Here is a 22058-nt window from a genome sequence, read left to right as displayed (position 1 = left end):
AGAGCCGGTCACCTCCAAGGAACTTGCTTCCTAGAACAGATGTCACCAGATGCCACACTAGTAAGAAAAGGACCTCCGATTTGCTAAAGACCAAGGGTGGGAACAGGGAGCTCCTGAGAGCCACAGACACAGGGAGTTTGCCCCACCTTCGGGCTTTCCCCCACCGACCCAGCAAGCACTCATAGGAAGGCGAGGAGCACAGCGAGAGTCCTGAGCTGCCGCGGGGAGGGCAAGCAGTCCTTCTTCCCGGTGGAACGGCATCAAGCCGATGTGGGAAGGACGGCCCGCTCTTCTGCCCTCAGAGCATCCTCTGCAGCTGGGAGGAGAACAGAAAAGGCCTCCACCCGAGGACAAGGCGCAAGTGCATCCTGGACCCAGACTATGAAATGCCTCCTACGGCTGGGGGCGGTATGGAGCAAGAAGAAGGACTCACTCCTGCGGCACGGGGACACCACGCCTGCGCAAGACTGAGTGTGAATCACTCCACCCACCTGCCATGACTAGGGCAGCGAGTGTCAAGGTAACAAGTGGTAGCATCTATTGCTAGGAGAGGGGTGAGCGCCTGGAGAGACATCCTCTCTGAGGGGCAATTGCAAAGGGCCTGAAGCAGAGGGTGGGGCAGATGTTGAGAGAAACCTCTGGAAACAATTCAAATGTCCAAGGGGGGATGGATAAACAAGCCATGGTGCGCTGTACAACAGAACACTATACAGCCGTGTGAAGGGCCGAGTTACTGGTACACTCGGTAACAGGGATGCATCTCACAGGGGTTATGCTAGTTCCTACACACGGCGGGGCTCCACGTATATGACATTCCTGCAAAAGCACATCTCTAGGGGGTGACAGAGCTGGTCTTTATTGTAACCGTGCTAGGGTCTCCATGAGCCTACTTTCCGCAAGACTTGCAGGATCGTGCGCGACAGAGGGAGAGTTTCACCCTGTGTAAAAGATTCCTCAATAAAATAGATGGGAAAAAATGAGGAGCATGACATTATCAGATCAAGCGTCAACCCATTTCTTTGGACCATGTTGGTTTTCTTTTTCTTTTTAAGTTTTTATTTAAATTCCAGTTAGTTGATATACAGTGCTATATTAGTCTCAGGAGTACCATTTAGTGATTCATCACTTCCTTCCAACACCACACTGGTGCTCATCACAAGTGCCCCCTCAATCCCCATCACCTATTTCACCCATCCCCCACCCGCCTCCCTTCTGGTAAGGATCAGGTTGTTCTCTAGAGTTAAGAGTCTGTTTCTTGGTTCTCTCTCTCTCTCTCTCTGTTCCCCTATGCTCATTTGTTTTGTTTCTTCAATTCCTCACATGAGTGAAATCATATGTATTTGTCTTTCTCTGACTGACTGACTTCACTTAGCATAATTCTCTCCAGATCCATCTTTTATTTTCAGTAGCCATGCTGCCCTGAGAAAGGTAAAACGGTGGCAAAGGACAAGCACATGCGTTGGTCAGCCGGCCTGCTTTTAACTGTAAACGTCAGGAACTCAACTCCATCTAGCTTAGATCCAAAGGGTGATTTGATGAGAGGACTGCATCTGTTTCAGACTGGCAGCCTGGGTGCCCGGGGTGATGGGGACCAGGGACTCCTCCTGTCCCTCAACTCCTTCTCCCCTGGAGTACGTTCTCTCTCACGGCACGCGGACTTCTGAACATGGCCGCCAGTAGCTCCCAGCCTCATGTTTCGCAGCCTTCCCAACAAGGAGGAGCTGCATCCCTTATTCTAATTCCAGTTCAAAAATCCCAGGAAGCACTCTGATCGGCTCCGCCGAGGCCAGCCAACAGTGGCCAAGGGAGAGACATCCTGGGATTGTTACCTTCCATTCCACATGGTTGGAGTGGGGAACAGATGCTTCCCCCAGAAGGTAGAATGCTAAGCAGACAAAATATTGTCTCTTGTGGCTCATCACCATCTTATGCACTACATTTTCTTTGTTGTTCTCCAAAAGAGGTTGGAGTTCCCCTTCTCGCTCCCCTTCATTTCAGTTTCGTGGGCCTGCTCTGGACCGAGAGGTGGAGGAATGAAATGAGTTAGACACAGTCCTTGCCCTCAAAAACCCGCAGCCCAGGCTAAGGGGGAACCCAACAAATAGCCAGCTCGTTAGAAAATCCAGCAAGGAGCACAACGGGAGGGGCCGCAACCGAGCCCGGGGGCTGAGACCAGGTTTCCTACAAGAAGTGACTCCAGGGCAATTTGAAGGTTTTGAAAGGGGAAGGGCATTTCAAACAGAAGTGTACGTCCCAGTCCCAGGTGAGGCCAAAGGAGCTGCTCTCACAAGTGCTGGATTGTGAATCCCTCAATGGGGCATGTCAGGTCTTTTATGATCAGGATGCCATGCTTGGCTTTGTAAATACGCACTTTATAGTTTTCAGAACACTTACAAATCCTTTTTCCCCCTCTTCAGCAGCCTTATCCAACAGTACCAAAAATCGGGAAAGAAGAACAAAACAAAGAACGGAGAAAAGGCTGGATAGCTTTGCGGCAACAGAGCTCAGCCCACACCCCCCCTCTCACCGCAGCCCACGTATGGGACTGGCCTGCAGGTAGGTTGATTGCTCCAAGGTTGGGGGTTTGTACGATGTGTGTGGTGGAAACAGAAAGCGGCCAGGACCCTCCCAGTCACTAAGGAAAACCTCACAGGACACAGACTGGGCAGGGAAAGTGGATGAGGAACTGTAAAGGCAAAAAGGGGGAAGGGATCAAAGAATGAGAGTCCGAATGAAGTTCAGGGGGCAGAACACGGGGAATAAGAGCGCAAAGGGTTGGAAGGGTGAAGTGTGAAGCCTGAGATCAAAAGATTTCTTTTTTCAATGTTTATTTATTTTGAAAGAGAGAGAGCAGGGAAGGGCAGAGAGAGAAGGAGAAAGAGAACCCCAGGCAGGCTCTGAGCTGTGAGCACGGAGCCCAACGTGGGGCTTGAACTCGTGAACCGCGAGACCACGACCTGAGCCCAAACCAAGAGTCAGCCACGTAACCGACTGAGCCACCCAGGAGCCCCATGAGATTAAACGATTTCTGAGGTTGTGTAATTCCAGGAGGCGGTGAGCTCCACGGTATGCAGCCATCCATGGTTTGCCGGAAGGGGAGGTGACGAAGCGGTTATTGGAGTTATTGGAAGAGGTCAAAGATGGACATCAAAGCTGAAGCCATGAAGTCTATGGAGGGGCTTGGAGTGGAGAAGAAAAACAAGTGGCAGGCGCCCAAGTGTTTAGGGAAAGAGAGGGAGTGTGATCAGAAGGTTGTGGAAGGTGGCCACCGGGAGAGGAGGGGGAGGTAGGGACCAATGACGGGACTGTCGAGAAGGGCGTTTGCATGGGAATGGGAGAACAGCAGCCTGAGAGGCAGTGGGGGACAGGCTTTGCTCCCCTGGGCAGCAGGCAAGACAGAAGAGCAGGAGACCAAATGAGCAGCGCACGCTCAGGAAGTACACGGCACAGCCTTGGCCAGGGCTGAAGGGGCCGGAGAACACTCACCAGATTCTGCCTGAATATGCAGATTAGCTCAGCGTCCGTCGAGGCGCGGCCTTGTGTGGCTTTCCACGTAGGAGATGGTGTCAGGTGATGATCGTCTTCTCAATTTAAGACTCACACGCTCATTCCAGTATGTGTTATGAATATGTATATGACCAGCTTGTCACCCTAGAGAATTCACAAATAACTGTGCTCAGCGTAAGAGTTCGGTTTAAAATCGGGTCAATTTAAAGAAAGCTATCAATGGGGAGCCGGCTAAGCATCTGACTCTTGACTTCAGCTCAGGTCACGATCTCACAGTCTGTGAGTTCGAGCCCTGCATAGGGCTCTGTGCTAACATCGCAGAGCCTGCTTGGGATTCTCTCTCTCTCTCTGCCCCTCCCCTACTTGTGCGTGCCCGCTCTCTCCTCTCTCTCTCTCTCTCTCTCTCTCAAATAAATAAACATTAAAAACATGAAAGAAAGATATCACCTAAATAATAAAAACAGATGGTGCGCAGGTCAGGGGCAAAGTGTGAAGGCAGCGTGCAAAGGCCCCAAATGTGGGAAACCCTGGATTTGCCTCATTTACTCTGCACAACTGTGTATCAGGAAAGCCCTAGGGCTAACCACTGGGACACACCATAGCTCCAACTCACACTTGGAAAAGCAGTCCCAGGTCTCTGTGCCGTGGAGGGTTGCCGCAGTTGCGCACAGGTTCAGAGCCTGGAACGGAGCAGAGAGAATCCCGGGCATGCTGAGGAAAGCCTCTTTCCCAAGTGACCCATCATGTGTTTTTTATACTGGGACATTTTGGAGGTCATTTTAGCCTGATTTCAGCCCAGTTTCTTCTAGAATATGTAAAAAGGAAAAATCACCCTCTCTGTATCAGACACCTCACGCGCTGCCTCATTCTCTCAAGGGGCCACCACCATGCCCAGCCTCTGCCATGAGGGCTTCCGGGAGGCAACTAAGTTCTACCCACCTGAGGCCTCCGCGTGGGTCTCTGGTTGCTCCCATGACTTCAAGACTCAGAGGACCTATCATGCTGGCTATTTCCTGGGATCTGGCTTCCCCAGTGGCTCCCGAAGGACTCGGGCGATATAACCCAGAAGCGCAGGGAACTTAACTCCCTGTGTAGAGAACTTGACCAGTGAAGTTCTCTCCATTCCACCATAATGGACTCTTTCAAGGCCTGGGATTTCCGAAAAATCTGTTCAGAGACATCCCGCGCAGCAAGATGACCAGCCTCTCGAGGCAGGGCTGGGACTGTACCTTCGGATAAAGCAGTAGCGTTTAAGCCTGCCTCAGGCCATCTACTCAAGGGAGTCCAGGCTATGCGGAACCAGACGGGGATTCTTCCTCCCCGCCCCCCCTCTCATAACCTTTTAAAAAGTCAGTTTCAAAAGTGTGGTGGCCTACTCTCCTCACCGCCAAAGACTGCCCAGAGGAGCAGAGGGTTCACTGGCAGAGGCTGGGAGGCGGACAGCCTACTTGGGTAAAGGGGCTCCTAGCAGCCACTATGCTTCTGCACGTGCTCGGCAGAAGGTGCCCACCTGCTAGACAGCCCAGAGCCACGAAATGGGCTCGGAGCTGGCAGCTGAACACGACGGAGCCGAGGGGAGAACAGCGGCCGTGAAAGCCACGCGGGCTTGCCCCCGTGGGGTTCCGGCTTGCCCCTGCTCGCTAGGCTGAGGGCTGGCTGGAGGCCCCTGAGATCTTCCCATCTGGTGGGGGATGGGAAGCACCTCTCCCAGTGAGAACTTTGAGCTGGACTGTGATTGAATTCTTGGATTAGACTAACATTTTTATTGGATTAGGCTGGCCTTTGCTGGAGGGGACTGAATTCAGTCTTCCTGCTGCCAAGTGGGAATGAGACCTCATTAAAGAAAGTACATGCAATTATTATTATTTTTTAAGTGCATTTGTACTCTCCCAGGCCCCACTTTAATTTGGCCAGGAGCCCTGTCCTTGAGTGTGAGGCCCTAAGGAGAGTCAACCAGACTCCGGCACTTGGACAAATAGGGTTTATGTCTGTGGCTAGAATAACAAGGCCTGGGGTAAATTACCAAGATGTGGTGTGATGGCTGAACCTCGTCTACACGCGAAGCCAGCTGTGTGCTCCTGACCACAGAGGTCTTGGAAAGGAATGAAACATCAGCACTTCGACTTCGTTTTTGAATTTTCTTTTAACGTTTATTTATTTTTGAGAGAGAGAGAGAGACAGAGTGCGAGTAGGGGAGGGGCAGAGGGAGAGGGAGACGCAGAATATAAAGCAGGCTCCAGGCTCTGAGCTGTCAGCACAGAGACCCACACGGGGCTCGAACTCACACACCGCAAGATCACGGCCTGAGCCGAAGTCGGACGCTTAACCGACTGAGCCACCCAGGTGCCCCTCGATTACGTTTTTGATATGCTTTATTATGTATAGCCATTGTGAACGCAGTTCCAATATCAGTTTGCTGGTGGTCATGTAAGAGGTGTGTGTGTGTGGGGGGGGTGTGGGTGTGTGCGTGTCTGTATGTATAGTGTGATGGCTAAGAGCTCAGGCTCGATGACCATCAGATCTGGATTGAGACCCAGTGTTACCCTCAGCAGAGGTGAAGATCTACTCATCAGCAGTGTGAGCTTAGGAACTGTTAACCCATCTAAGGCATGGCTTTCTCATCCAGAAAGTGGCGGTGATCACATCAACCTCGCCAGACCGCTGTGAAAAGCCAAGCCGCAGCCATCGTGCACTGCCTTCGCCATTCCCGCCCCCCAGGTTCTCTGCCACTGGCCAAGCGGCTTGGCCCACGGAAGGCCCTGGCAAAAGCAGAGAGCTCCAAGGAAGAGGCCCGGGGACTCTCCTCGCTTGGGCGTCCTGTCTCCGTCTTCAGCGGGACCCATTGGCACCTCAGCTCTCAGTGAGGCCCGGTTCCCTTCTTTAACCTTTTTGGGCCTCAGTGCTAACAGCTGCCGCTGGGGCTCCTCTGGGGGGCCGCCGTCAGCAGGTTTCAGGGCTCCATTTACCCTGTCCCGGGGATCTGCGATCGGCCCCCTCATCAAGTCTTGTCAAAGGAGACCACCAGGGAGGATTCTTTTTCTCACCTAACCTGGGGTGATACTCTCCCGGATTATTATGATCCACTCCTGGCTGGCTGTTTCTTAAACACGTTTTAAAAATCGAAATGATTTGTCTTAGAGGAATATTATGTCTCCATGTCATTGTGAACCCGATATGCTGGTTGTCACCTTTCTAACACACATTAAAATAAAGCCATGACTTGAAAAAAGAAACGTGCTTGCTGTGTCCCACCTAAAATCACCTCTGGTACCCCCGTGCTCTGTCGAGCCCCTTTGCACAGGACTGAGTCGCTGTGGAGTGAAGCTCTCTGCTCAGAACACACGCTTTCTTTCCCAATGCCGTCCTTGAAATTAGGAACCACGCTGCCACATGGCAGCAGCTGCGGATGGGGCACAGGCACGCCCTGCAGGAACGTCTTCCTTCTTAGACCGTCTATACTTTTCTCATGAAACAGGACTTATTATCCTGTTGCTAATAAAGAATGGGTGCCCCCTGTCGTGACAGCTCTTTTCACGAGAAACATCTTCTCTCCCCTGCAGAAAGGGCAAGGGGTTCATTTCGAAAAAGAAATTATCTGCAATCACCCCCAGTGCAAACAGAAAGTCTTTCTGAAGTCCATCTTCAAATTGCAAGTACTTTAAAAATAAATTTGGTGGAATCTTGCTGGGATTTTCATACCAAGAGGCTGAATAGTTAAGACAGAACAGATCGCTCATTGTTAAACACATAGAACAGGCCCCGAGAGTGGGGTTCAACCTCGTAAGCACGCTTCCTCCTTCGTCTTTTCCACCTCTGCCCACCACGCCTTCCGGCCCCCCCTCCCCCGCACACTCACACACACGCTCACACACACGCACACTCGCACCCCCACACCCAGCGCCCCACCCGCGGCTCCCAGCAGCAGGGCCTGGATGGCGGTCTATCTCCCTGCCGTCTGACATCAGGGAGCTTGCTGCTTTCCGTACAAATTGCCTCCGGAACAAAGCAAGCTGGCCTGTGAGAGGGTTTCACCACATCTGCAGGAACAGTGCTGCCCGGGATCAAGCGAGGCTGACGACAAAACTTATTTTTAAAAATTCTTTTTGCTGTTTCAGTCACTGCGGATGAGGAGCTGAACTGAGATGTGTAGACGGGCGCCCTGTTGGGTGCCCTGTACCTTCAGCTTGGTTACGGGAATGCGAGGGGGAGAAAGTGACTTTAAGAAACGAAACACACTTTGGTCACTGAGAGGGCTTTTTTTTTTTTTTTTTTTTTTTTTTTCCAGGAGGCAAGCCTGTCTGCTGTCCAAACGCCAGGCCGTCCTGTTCTCTGCAGAGGTGAAGACAGCCACGTGGCTGTGCGAAAGCATCAGAGACACAGGGAACTCTTCTAAGCCCCGTGTCAGTAGGGCTCCCCCGGCCCTGCCGCATGGAGGTGTGAGGCCTGTGGACCCCCACATCCACAGTGAGGAGCCGGGTCCCCTGTCCTCCACAGGTGTCTGTGCGTTCTCAGCATTTACTACCGGGCCCTCCCCCCTCCCCAGACCCCCCAGACTCTGGGATCCGGGGTGGTGCTCCATTCACCCCTGGACAGCCCACATGCACAGGCTCGGCCCTTTCACTGATTTCCAGGAAACAATCCGCTCTAACAGGTACAGCTTTCCGCCCACATGAGGCCCTCAGTGTACAAGCCCCTCCCCTCCCAGCAGCATAAGGCAGAGGGGCGTTTTGCACCAAGGCCTCGACTATTTATTTCAGTGGGGAACCTTTAATCCACATCCATGCCGCTACTCCAAAGGACCCTGATTTTTCACACACGTAACATCCTCATATGTAAGAGAAATCCCTGGTTATGTAGAAGGTGAAAAGTACAGATTTCTTTTTTAAAACACCATTTATTTCAATGACTAAAGCAGCCAAAACCATTCTGGAAGTTTCCTGTGCACCGAGTTTCTCCAACAAAGTACAGTGCCGGAGGACCGTCTCTGTGAGGGCAAAACGTAGCAAAAAAACAAAAATAAGGCAGCACACCGATGCGATGGACTGAATGAGACCCCCCAGATTCATATGTGGAAACCCAAATGGGAAGGTATTTGGAGCTACTGGGAGCTAATTAGGTCGTGAGGGGGGCGTCCCCAGGACGGGGCAAGGGTCCTTACAAGAGGGGGGAGAAGCTTGCCCGTTCTGTCTCCACCACGTGGGGACACACTGAGAAGGTGGCCGCTGACAGCCTGGGAATTGGGCCCTCACGGAGAACCAGACGGGCCAGCACCTTGATCCTGGACTTCTCATTTCTGGAACCGTGAGAAATGTTGTTGCTCGTGCCCCTGGTCTACCATAACTTATCAGAACCGCCTAATCGGCTAAGGCAAACAGCGACCAAAACCGATGCTACAGCCGGCTCTTTTCAGTGCACAAGAGAGACGTGAAGTTGAAAAAAATCGCACCGGCCGGCTTTTGCACCTTACCTCTCAAGTTTGCCGAGAAAAGCCAAGGGGGCTGGGGACAGAAATGGGAAGGGCAGCTTCCTCACACTGGCCAACACTCACCATGGGCCAGGCCCGGGGCTCAGCATCGTTTGAAAATTTAATTCTAGTTGTACCAAAGATTTCTTAACATATTAACCTACGTATGTTTTAAAAAGCCAAACAGTACTCAAAGGGTAGTGAGAAAAACAGCCTTTCCCTTCCCGGGCCTCCTACCCCCACATCCAACTCTTTGGCAAATAGAGTTTTTTATTTACCTCCATGTGTCTGAGCAAAAGGCTTACACTATGGTGTTGATTTTTCCATTTTAGACATAATCTCCTGCCTTCCTGCTATGGGTGATGAGGGCGTTAGCACACATACCTTATCCACTTTCCCACCACATCCTCCCCATGTAATCATATCACATTGTTTGTTAAGTAAATATTCCATGAATATATTATTTTTACTGAGAAAACATTGGTCAAGCTGCTCCAGAAAAGTATTACATTTCCTTTCATATATGACTTCTTGTTTTCCCTGGACTTAAGAACTGGCCTTTTTTCCATTCGCACAATTTCAGGTCACCACCAATTCTCCCCACAAACTCTCCAGAAGAGATGTAAAATCCTCCTCCGCGTATTCCAACATGTCGGTTCCACCTGTATTTTGGAGATGTCCTCCCTGGAGCCGTCCTTCCTCCTGTTCCAGTCTGGGCTGGTGGCTCCCCGTCCTTGCTTCCCAGTGGTGATCCTTAGGGCTCCACTCACGGAACCTTGAATTCCCTCTGCCTTTCTTCTGTGTCGCATCCATTTTTCAGATCCTGTGCCTTCCTTTCCCTTTGTTAATTCCCTTTCGTGGCGTATTTCTACGATCATTCAGAGACTGCCCTTGGTTGTCTGACCGGGTATGAACCTCCTTCTGACGTACTGTCAGGTCGGGACTAGCCTGATGCTACGTCACAGTGTCTGGTCATTCACCTTCCTTCACCTCACCAGGTAGGCATGCTGTCATCTCACATCATCACAAGACGAAGAAGGGTGAGTACGGTACAATAAGATATTTTGAGAGAGGGACCGAGAGAGACCACATCCACGTAACTTTTATCACAATAGATTGTTGTAATTGTTCCATTTTATTAGTTTTGTTGTTAATCTCTCACTGTGCCTACTTTATAAATTACGCCTTATCATAGGGATGCATGTGTAGGAAGAAAACACAGCACGTATGGGGTTTGGCACTAGTCGCAACTTCGGGCATCCACTGGGGGTCTTGGAATGCATCCCCCGTGGATGGGGGGACTACCATATAGAGTTCTAGACCAGAAATACGCTTTCTTCAGCATTTTGAAAGTCTTGTTGCCTTGTCTTCTAGATTCCAACGTCGCCGAGAAAGTTGGTGCTCCTCTGACCCCTAGCCCTGTGCAAGTGACCCCTAATCTGTTCTTCTTGCCCCTTCTCTCCCAGAGCACTTTTTAAGAATCTGCTCTTAACCCCTGAAATATTTAAATTTCATGCAAATGTGCTTTAGGTGGGTCCTTCTCCCCTTCTAAAAAAATCCAGTGTGCCGGGCCCTTATTCTGGGCCTGTTTGGTGTGAAAAATCATATTCTTTAGTTTTGGGATATTTTAAAATATTGTTTCCTCTGATAACTTTCCCTCCATTTGTTGTTGTTGTTGTTGTATTCTCCATAGAATACCTTTTGTTTTCTATCGGACGTCTTATGTTACCTAGTGCTCTTCATCACACTTTCTGAGAGATGATCTTGGCTTTTAGCCCCGTCCTCTTTATTTCATCTTATTTGTTGTGTACTGTTTTCCAATCCCCCTACCGTCTTCTCAACATTCTCGCCTCATGGGTGCCATGACTTGTCTCCCCTCGAGGGTGGGGCATGACCTCTGTTTACTCCGTTCTTTTTCTTCTCATCCATTTTGATATCTGCTTTCCATGTTGAGGGGTTTTCCTGTGATCTTTGCCTCCCTTTATGCTAGGACAGTGGCCTCAAAGGCTGGCTGGAAACTCCTCAAGCGGGAAAGGGCTGGCCAGCCGTGGCTTCGCTAAGGACCATCGGGCAGCAGCCCTGCTGTTCGTTTAGAAGCTTCTCTCAAATTCGACACTTTTGTCTTTTCTCTGGTCTCTGGCTGGAGAACGGATGCCGGCAACCAGCACTCTGGGAACCTAGTTGGGAAAGAGGACCGAAGCAGGGGTAAGATCACAGTTTCACTTCCTCTCATTTCCGTCCCGCCCTCACCTCCTCCCCAGCCACGCCTGGCATCTCCAAACCAGGAGCTGCCCTGGGTCTCTTTCTCCAGAGGGAAAACTCCAGGCGCTCTGCCGGGACGGGGAAGGGCAGGGACTTGACTGCCCTTCAGACAGACTTATGGGTTCTCTTCCTCAGCCTTTCCACTTACCCTGACTTTCAGAGCTACCTGGCCCTTGGACTCCCGAGTTTTTCTAGGTGTCTGCGGCACGAACGGGCATGTTGCTTGTTGGCAACCCCACGTGCAAGCTTTTAACCGCAGAGAAAGCTGAGCACTAATTAGGGTTTCCTCCTCTTAGTCCTGTTGGGTTATGTTCTCTTTATTGCTTGAACACGAGTCCTGGGACGTGGTCTCCGTGCATCATCTCTCAGATCCCGTCCTCACTATCCTGTGAGGTCAGTACTATTATCAACCCCACTTAAAGAGGGGAATGCAGCCTTCGAGGGAGTAGGTATCCACCCGGGCGCAGAGCTGTGGCGTGGACTCAGGCCTTCCAACCCCAGAGCCCTTGCCCTGAGCCACCATATTGGGCAGCCAGAAGCGAAGGTGGGGCACAAGGTGTGAGAGCAGAGTGACCCCGTTACCGGGACCCAGCTCCTTCCAATCACCGCATGACGGGCCAGGAAGTTGAGGGGCAGGATGCTGAGACAAGGAAAGCGACTTTGTCCAGAAAGCCGGCAAGCCCGGGAGATGGCAGACTGTTGTCCCAGCGATCCGTCTCCCCGAGCATAAGCCTGTGCGTCTTTTATGTTAGGGCAGGGGGGCAGGGGTGGAGTCAAAAGTGACCGACACCTGTAGACAACCCAGGAAGGTGGTGTAAACTCTTTGTCCTTGGTCAGTTGATCTCTGTGTACAGGAGTCTGGTCATTTCATTCCTGTAAATCACGCCATGGCGTAGTCATTTCTGTACGTACTTCCTTCTCTCCTCGGGTGAGGTGGGTTTCCGGGGAAAGGTGATTTCTTCAAATCTTAGCCGTAGCGTGCCTACGTGCAGGGCTAAGCAGGAGTTTCTAAGCTACAGGTGACAGCAGCAAGAGAAATGGGAGCAACATGGAGTCAGACACGCTAAGTTCTCCCTATCACAGTCCCCGAAACTCCTCTGAATGTCTGCCATGGGCTTAAGTCTTCCACGGAGGCGAGTGGTGAAAATCCGTTACACAGGAGCTTTTGCCTCCGGGGGAGAGCTGCGGCTGGTGAAGGCAGCGAACTTTGTGTCCAGAATGGGTACTTCACGAGGTGTCTGGGTTTAAAAACGATTTGGAAAAGGAAGTGTCCTGAGATCAGTGTTTTTCAAACATTCTTATAATCAAATACCATTATAATCATCTGAGAGGCTTGAAAAATCCTCGGGGTCCTCCCTCCCCCAAGCAACGAAATCGGAATCTCTGGATGTGGGACTCAGGACTATAGTGCGTGAAGCTCTCCAGGGATGCCCGTGGGCAGCCAGTTTAGAACCAGTGCTGTAGACCAGCGCTTTGCAAACTGTCAAGTGCCCCTGAACCACTGGGGATCTTGTTAGAAAGCAGATTCTGCATCACGAGGTCTATCCAGCTCCCACGTGACGCTGCTGGCCCTGGGACCACGTTGCACGTATTGGGGACGTTGATGACAGGGAGCAGGTACAACAGTAGGAAAAACTAGCCTGGGAGGCAGCACCTAAAGTTGGCATTAAAGTATGAACTTCAACTTCATGGTTAACTTCTTTTCCACAATGACTATAAAAATGTATGCATTGCAGAAAGGGATGTGAATTCTGTAACAGTTCTAAACCATGTAAGGAGAATATTAATTAGAAAGGCTTTCATGCGTCTAGAAAGTATAGATGTTACTGACGATGTCATAAAGGAGGGGGGCGGTTTACATGTCCTGTTAGGTTTATGACCCAAACAGCCAGTTGAACATCCAGGTCTCCCGGATCTCAGAACACCCCGGGGCCACCACACCTCTCCGGTGGTGGCTTCGCATGGGCTCAACTCCTCCAGCAGCTTTCCTGCAGAGTCTCCTTCAAGAGCAACACAAAAATCCCTCCCCTTGAATGAAAAAGAACAACCTTCTCTCTCCCTTGAAAGCACCTACCTGAATGCTCCAAACGCAGATGTTCCCAAAGACAGTAGTACTGTTTCTTAGAGGAATTTCAATATGTTAAATATTCCTACTTTCTTAGACCATGACGAGACAGACATCTAGGTTTACAAAATAATTATGTTTCTGTGCATTTGTATAGGATGATTAAAGAATTCCAAATGTACCCCAAGGGGTCCAAGCATTCAGGGAATTCCTGCAGTGCTAAAGTGACCTTTAGTACCTCCTTCCTCCCACCCCCACCTGGCCTCTCATATTGTCTCTGCTTTTCTCCACCAGCAGACGTGGGGATCACATATCAAAGAGAAAGAATAGTTCAAGAGGAAATCTGTACTGTCCTTATTTTATAAATTGGGTTTAATAATTCATCTAAAAGAGAATTTTTAGCAACAAGGTTTGCATATAAAAAGGGAACATGCCTTCCCTAAATAGGTATCTGTTACTCTTGCTGCAATGCTGAGTGGGGAGAAAAAAGGCCAGTCAGGTCCAAGTGCCTCTTTCAGATTCTCTAAGGACATCGTGGTCTCCGGCCCGTTAGGCAAAAGTGATTTGAGAGCAAGCTCTGCAAGGAAAGGAATTTAAACCACACCCTAAAAGCCTCCTCTTTGTCGCTGCAGAAATCCACCTAGAGGTCATTGCAACAAACACGTATATTCCAAAAAACGTCTGCAGACTGCAGGCCTGTTCATTTCCTGGTCCTAAAACGCCACCTGCCCAGACCCCCACTATTGTCTCAAATACCAAACCCACGGCGTCTTGTAAGTCAGACGGTGTCGGACTTGAGGGTCTGCAGGTCTCCACGCGCTCACACAAAGCTGTTCCGAATGTCAAGAAAATCAGTCATTCACACAGCTGTGCTGCTCATGCGTGACAAGCTGACTTAAAATATTTGTCACTCCAACTTGCTGATGGGGAGGAGGGGGAGTTGGTAGAATGAAAGGGGAGGAAAACGAACAGAAACCTCTAATTGCCCAGGTTTGCTGCCTTGAATATTTCTGCAAGTAGCTCTGAGGCAGGCGGTGGCACGGTCCATGTTTTCAGACCTGACAATGGGTAAGTTGCCAGGGAGCCAAGGCCCCGCAAAAGAAGTAATTAATACCTCCTTTTTCAGTTTATAGACAGCATCTGTCTCCTCACCTTAGAAAAAAATTGTTGGAGAATTAACTTTCCTAATTTCTTTCTCTAAAAGTCCCTATTTAACCATATCCTCTGCAGAGTCCCATTCAGTCAGGGGAGCATCCGAATAAACCAAATTTTCCAAATGTTTAAAAAATTTGCAACAATATAGTCTTCCTCTTGAAGACCCGCACATTCCAACATTACACAGGTATTTTTTAAGTGTGTCATTTGTTTAACGGAGTCTCTTGAGCAATGACCCAGAATGAGGCCGGGGTGGGGGAGGGGTGGGGGTGGGGGTGGGGGGGAATGGACACACTCATTCTACCTAGAGGTGTATGGACTGAGTCTACCTTTCTGGAAGGTATGTGACCCCTTTGAAACCGTGATATTCTTTGACCTGGCACCTCCATTGCTAGCCATGTGTCCTAAGGGAATAGTCAAGGTGTGTCAAAGATTACTGCATTCTGATGTTCACTATTTATAATAGCAAAACTAAATGTTAAAAAAACAAGGCTAGCAATTAAATTATGGCAAAATCGTATAATGAAATAGTCATTAAAAAGAGGTGTAGGAGAATATCTGGCAGGGAAATGTTCATTGACGTATTGTTAAATTTAAAAGAGTGTAAGGCAGAATGTACATTATACTGTTTTACATTTTTTAATATAGCCATTTTAATTTATTATAATACATATGCATAGAAAAATGACTGGAAGGATTTTTCAACAATCTATGGTATAGGGGGCGCTGAGATTTTGTGCTCTCCTACATTTTCCTAATAGGAATCAAGAATCAAACGTGTTCAACTATATGTAATGTTACAGCTAGAATAAAAGATGCTACCGGTAGGTTTAAAATGACGGTGACCTTTATTAGATAAGGCGTTGAGAGATCCCACTTTGCCAAGCCACAGTCAGCTACTCTGATGCCTTCTGCGCCTTCGCGAGCGGCCTCTGGGTTTCGGATGAACCGAAATGGTGTTTGACCTGGAGGGACGTGAAACGGGTCCATGACTCTACGACTCTCCAACAGGAGACCAAGGGCTCCGGCCTTTAAGAAATAAGGAGCGGCCGGCAAGATGGAGATTCCGAAGCCACGCTGAGCTCAACAGCTCTGCGGCTCAACCTCTCAGGGCCTCGCTTCCCCCTCCGGAACCCGAGAGGGACACCGGCACCTCCTTTCCCCGGTGGTCACTGAGGATAACCTGGGTGAAGCCGAGGGAAGGGTGAGAGCGGTGCCCGGGCACAGAGTAAGCGCTCCGCGAACGTCGGCGGAAAACCCCGCCTCGGGTCCGGCCGAAGCGCCCGGAACCCCCCGCGCGCCTCGCGGGCCACGGCGCCCAGACCCCGGCGACGGCTACCGCGCTCGCACGCAAACGTCCGCCGGGGGCCCCGTTTCCAGCGGAAACAATGCGCGCGCGCACGCACGCGCCCGCCCCGCGAGCGCGCGCCCCCGCCCCCGCCCGCCCCGCGAGCGCGCGCCCCCGCCCCCGCCCCCGCCCCCGCCCCGCGCGCGTGCGCGCAGCCGCGGCGCGTCCGGCCCCCGCCACCGGCCCCGCGGACCTGCGCCGGCTTCTAAGTATTTCTTGCTGTCACCAGACCCTCGGCAGCCGGCGGAATGCAAAGGAAAAGTAAATGAACTGTAAAGAAATAACACAGACCTTTCCGCATTCTGCCGCCTCAAACCGCCTCTCGGTCCCCGAGCGTTCTCTCGGGGTCACCGCCGGGCCCGGTAAAAGCCGGGAAAGAAGGCGGGATAAGAGCGTGGTGGGCAGCGAGTCGGATGGGTAGCGAGTCGGATGGGTAGGGGAGACGAGAGCGCCCCGCGGCAAGTGCCCCCCCCCAGCCCCGCCGTCCTGCCCCCCCCCCCCCCGCGGGAGGTCCGCTGAGCCAGCCGGTCCCCCGAGGGGCGGTCCCTGCGCGGCCAAGGTCAGGACGCGGGGCCGGGGCTCGCAGCTGGGGCGACGCACCTGCTCGAGACCTACCAGCGCAACTGTCTCTAGGGGGCCGACTCCCCTCCCCTGCCCTCAGCGGCACCTCATGCTCCTACCCCTGCCCCCCCCCCCCGCCCCGACCCGACCCCCACCCCCGCAGCAGACGCAGCCCAGGGGCCCGATCCCTCCCACGTGATTCAAGAGGGCCTTTTTCAAAGAAAACGGAAGCCACCTTTGGGAAGACGTCAGTGGCAAACGGATAATCATTTTGTTTTTATGACGGGACCAGCAGGCACAGAAATCTCAAATTTTTCATGTGGGCTCAAGAGCTCTTCAAAGTAGAGAGGAAACTAATCTCTGAAGTTTTCTCTCATATATCCTATGGAATGCGTATTAAAATCCTGAATGCTAAAACTCCGTTGGAATTTAGTTACAGGTGAATTTGACCAATTGGACACACTGTGAAGAACCTAAAGTAGGGGCATCTGGGAGGCTCTGTAGGTGACTTGGGACTCCTGATTTTGACTCAGGTCATGATCTCACCATTCACGAGTTGGTGAGGGTGTTGAGCCTGCTTGGGATTCTCTCTCTGTCCCTGTCTCTCTGCCCCTTCCCTGCTTGTGCTCGTGCTGTAAATACATAAACAAACAAACTTAAAAAAAAAAGATAAGAGTAAAATCACCACGTAATAGTGTTAAAAGCCCACCATCTTAGGGCTGTTGGTCCTGTGTTTGAAATCCATTATTTTTTACCCCTTTTCTTCTCGGTTTTGTTATCTGTACATTATTGTCTTAGGGATAGTGTGGTCTCCTTTTGGAGCCAATTTGACCCCACTCTCCTTTTGGCAAAACTTTTATTTGCATTTCCCTTGTGCACCCAACAAGTCTGTGTATTAACAACATGCTTCATTTTTGGCACAACAGCCTCATTAATTATGTCAGCAGAGAGCTGGCATCAGGACTCTTGGTAATTCCTGTCTCCTCTCTGCTGGCATTGTTGCTTCTGAACTACCAACCTACCATCAGCGGGCTTCATTCTCCCTTTGCGGTCCCACCCCGCTCCCCACCCCTTTGCTCCAGCCCACCCACCTCCCAGTTCTACAAAGAACGGAACATGAGGGCTAGGAGAATGAACTCTACTCGTTTTAGTATTCTTTGGCTTAAAAGAGATTTTCTGGGCCTATATCTCAGGTCCTTCTGGACTCATTGACAAGTTTTTGATGATGATGATGATTTTAACAGTGGTTACCATTCATTGAGTGCTTTCTATGTATCCAGTGCTTTAAAGAAAAAAAAAAAAAGGTAGATTATGTCATTTAATTCCTAAAACAAACGCTAGAGGCAGCTCTCATTATTAATACCATTTAACAGAGGAGAAAACTGAGGCTCAGTGAGTGAAGGTCACAGGGCCAGGACCGGCAGGGCCAGGGTTGGACTTTGACATATCTGCTTTTGCTGTGCCATGAAGCGGTCCCCTCTCTCACAACACGCAACCACGTTGGCAAAAGGCTAGGGGCTCAAAGGTGTGAAATTTGGAAGATCACTTCAAAAGTTAAACGGCAGGTAATGGGGCCTAAAAAAAAGGTCAGGAAAGCCGTCTCTGAGAGTGTTGACGTGGCTAATGCAGCCCAGGACATACCATTGTCAGAAACACAAAACGCAAAACTCTGGTTATGTTTTATTTTTAGTTTCTGAAGTTCCCACAGAAGTCTGAGATGGTGGCCGGCAATTTCTCCTTGAAGCCTAACACACCTTACCCAGTGACTAGACAAGTAGGGCAGGGGCGGTTGTTTTCACAAAAGTTACTCCTAACTGTAGTATTATACCATCATTCAGGCCATCATGTGCCCTTTCCAACTGTATCCGGCATCTTGGTGGATGTCCCAGGTAAAGCTCATCAAGGAATTGCTCGTTCGTTCCCGGAGAGGAACTGCAGTGGCCGCCTTATTAAAACTCTGCGGTCGTGAGGAGTTCCTTGAATATGAGGGCTCAGCCGTTACTCAAAAACGTTTATAAAGGATCGACTTTATACTAGGCACTGAGCCGAGGCACTGCAGACAAATACATGTGGCCTCCATTCTAATTTTACTTAAAATTTTCCTTAAATAAATCAGAACCGCTGACCAACGGGGTGGGTGGTAAGGTTGAGGGACAGTTCATATCGTGTTAGAAAAAGACAACGGCAGGAAGGAATCCAATGCATTCCCAAGAGAGAAGACCCTAATGATTGGCTTTGTCATCAGTTACCAAAGACAAAGAGGCCGTCTCAAGAATAGATAGGACGGATGCCTTGTCCCTACCACAGGGTGAGGCAAAGGGCTTATCATAAACTACATTATTTTTTAAAGTTACCAAAACTTGATATGCTTGGTATGAAAAATTCAGACTCTGTAGAAATATAATAACTTGGCATTGACCTCTGCCCTACAATCTCTCTCTCTAGAGATAACTGTTGTGAACAGTTTAGTGTTGAATCAAAGGACCTAGTGCTTCTTTCTTGAACATGACAGAAAGAAAAAAATTCCAAAGAACATGGCCCAAAGGAAAACAGACCACAAAATTTAAGGAGTCTCAGCTTGCTGGGTTATGAGATCCTTCTTTGGGGCGGCCCACTTACGCCTTGGCCTTGACTTCTGCTATCTGCGTTGGAAGAAAAGCCTAAGACAGGTAATATTTGCTTGTCACATGGAATCTAGGACTCAGTGGCAGTCGCCAGGCAAGTGACCGTTCCATCCGCTGGATAAGGCGTTAACAGGCTCTACTTAGGCGCCACACGTGTCCATCCGGTTGCTGTCACAGTTAAGCCTCAGCCAACACGAACGTCTTTAGGTTAAATTAACTTACCACATCATTAGCATGTAGAGCCTTGGGGAACAGAACAGGCATGTGTTAAGGAGGAGAAATGGGTTGGTGAATCAGTGTCTGGGCTGGGACATTGCAATAGGGGCTCTGGGCAGCTGACGCTCCAGAGGGAATTTGAAAGGGAAAGAAGGGGCCATGGCCCGAAGGGTGGGCTACGTTCAGGGCATATACTTTACACACTTCATGATTTTTGTCTTGGGCAGACAGTAATCGTTATAGTATAAAGTTAGACTTGGGCTGATTTTGATTAATTTCTATCAGCACAGACTTGTCCCAGGGCTCTACCTCTTTACATCCTGCTCCAGAACCTTGGCCTTGGAGGAATTTAAACAGGCCTTGCAGGCTGAGTAAGGAGTAGCCACACTGCCGTCAGGCCCCCTAATATCCATCGTCCCGCGCGTGGCCCGTCTGAGAAGACTGCTTGGCCCGGCCTCCCTCGTCCAATGTGGCCATGTGACTAGATTCTGCTCCGGGGTGATGAGTAGGAGTGGTGTGGGCAGTTTCTCCGTAGTGTCTTCTGTTCTAGGCCGGCTTCCCCGGAAGTAGATGCTGACAACAAGAGTCCAGCACAAGCTGTTTACTCGAGAAGGTGATTCTAGGAAGCATAAGGAGGGGAGTAGGGGAAGTGTGTCGGTCTGGATTTTCTAAGTAGGTGCCAAGTGAAATTACACGTACGAGGATTTTATTAAGGGAAACACGTATGGGAGGGACAGTGGGGTGGGAGCCAGATGAGGCCAGAAGGGCTGGTGGACCAGCCGGCAAAGGTGAGTCTGGCCCGACGTGAAGAAGAGGAGGAAGGCCTCACGCTGCCTGCCAGGCTGAGGAGAGGTAGCAAAGCCGGCATCAGGGGGCCCCAGTTCCCCTGGGAACGACCTGCGTGGGGGGCCTTGTGACACTCAGTCAGCGACTGGAGCAGTCCGCGGGAAGAAGGCCTTGCACGGGCACAGCCGGGGGCTTCGTGGCACGGCGGCCAGCCTTGGTGACTGTGCCCTTCGGGTTGGAGGCCAGTCCTTGGTGCATCCTCCCGCCACTGCGGGAAGTGAGGCGGGGAGGGAAGGGACGTTAAGAGCGCACCACCTGCTGGCATCCTCTGGGGACCGGGTCAGCCCCCACCCGAGGGGCGTACACGCCCCCACCTGTTGAAACTGCTGACGGGTTTGTCTTCGCTGCAGGAGCCGCGCGAGAGACACCTCGAGAAAGTGGTTTTGAGGAAGCGTTTCCACTCGCTCCTGCGTGGAATCTTCCCACCAGAGTTGCTAACAAACTGAACGTACGACTGACTGGGGTGATGCATCCTCTTTCTTCGTGCTCCTCACCTCCCGCCCCCCCTCATTTCTGCTGGAGAATTGGAAAAGCGTGAAATGCCCCCCAGAGTGAAGAACACAGCACAGGGGACTCTGGGTAATCCACCCCTGCCCGCTGTAAGGACACGCTACCCAGTCCCGGATCATAGCCTTTTCTCTTCTTTACAACTCCGCGAGGAAACTTACGGTCGGGAGGAAAACGACAAAAACAAAAAAACAAACTAGGAAGAAATACACCATAGCAATTACTGGCTGGAAGGTGGTGGAATTACGGATATTTTTCTTTTATTCCATAATTGAATGCGGTTCTAACTCTTTACTTAAATGTTTGTAGTAAGACTATTTTTCTACTTTTCTGTATGCTTAAATACTTCCATAATAAAAATTATATTTTAATTTCAAAGCAATTGTTCCTCTTAGCCTTCCCATTTTTGCTACCTTAATATCCACTGCTTGCTTCCTTTCACTGCCCCATTCTTCCTGCCATCAAAAACCAAAAGATACCATTGGTTCCAAATCCTTGGTGATTCATTAGGGACACAGGTGATCTTGGGTAGATGGCAAGCTTCTGTCGTTCCCGGCTGGGCAGTTCCCTAAATCTAAGGGGTGATGATGGTGGGGGCTCACCTGAGGGGAAGCTGGCAGGTGAAATTTTGTCTGAGCTTCTATTCGGTCCTCTGAAGAAACGTCATTTTCTCCAGCAAAACCGACTAGCTAGTCATCCAATCTGTGTCCTCTTCTCCCCGGGAACAACAGCGGGACCATATTTCCCAGATCCCCTTGCAGTTCATAAGTATCCATGTGACGGCAGCCCGTGGAACAGGAATGGAAATGACGGCACCATTTCCAGCACTCAAGGTGTTAGGAGCTTGGGTCCCTAATCGCTACTTGGAGGGGAGCTGCCCACACAGCAGGAACACCTATTCTGGACTTCACTTGGTAGAGGCAATTTTATTAAGCCATAGAAATATGGCAATTTTATTAAGCCATAGAAATATGTGTTGTTACAGCAGTGAGCCTACCACAACTAATACACTGTTAATGTCTCATATCTGCCAAGTTGGCTCTCAATCCACAGAGTCCAAGGTGAGTTTGACTGCAGAGAGCAGTGGAGCTCCGCTTTTTTAAAGACTTGCAACCTGGACTCGTTTGCAATCATAATACAACGGAGAGGCAGTGCCCTTGTTGTTCCCAGTCTCATAACGTCCTCTAGATTGCAGTAACTCTCTCCAGTTGGAGCAGCTTTAGACAAGGAATCCTGGTCATGTGTCCCTAATTGACGACAGTGTGATGCATGAATCACTCAACCCCTGCGAGCCTCGGAAGATATCCAGTTCATTTGAGAGACAGCCAATCACAACAATACTAATAGCTAACTGTGTGCTGAGTGAGAGAGGCTGAGCACTTTGAATAGATTAACTCATTCAATCTACATAGGGGCCAGGGATGTGCATTATAGCCTCACCATTTTGGGAACAGGAGACACCGAGGCACAGAAAGATTAGAACATCGCCCAACGCCACAGCTA

General features: G+C 50.4%; 1 pseudogene; it reads right to left on the bottom strand.

Annotated features, from left to right (window-relative positions):
• Window positions 1-20126: 20126 nt before the first annotated feature.
• Window positions 20127-22058, bottom strand: part of LOC124526523 (60 kDa heat shock protein, mitochondrial-like) — a 71652-nt pseudogene continuing 69720 nt past the window's right edge.

The sequence above is a fragment of the Lynx rufus genome, unplaced genomic scaffold (genome assembly GCF_022079265.1).
Source record: "Lynx rufus isolate CCGP_SWC_20201006 ecotype Redwood Valley unplaced genomic scaffold, mLynRuf1.p SCAF_5, whole genome shotgun sequence".
Taxonomy (NCBI): Eukaryota; Metazoa; Chordata; class Mammalia; order Carnivora; family Felidae; genus Lynx; species Lynx rufus.
This window is presented reverse-complemented; position numbering and strand designations above follow the sequence as displayed.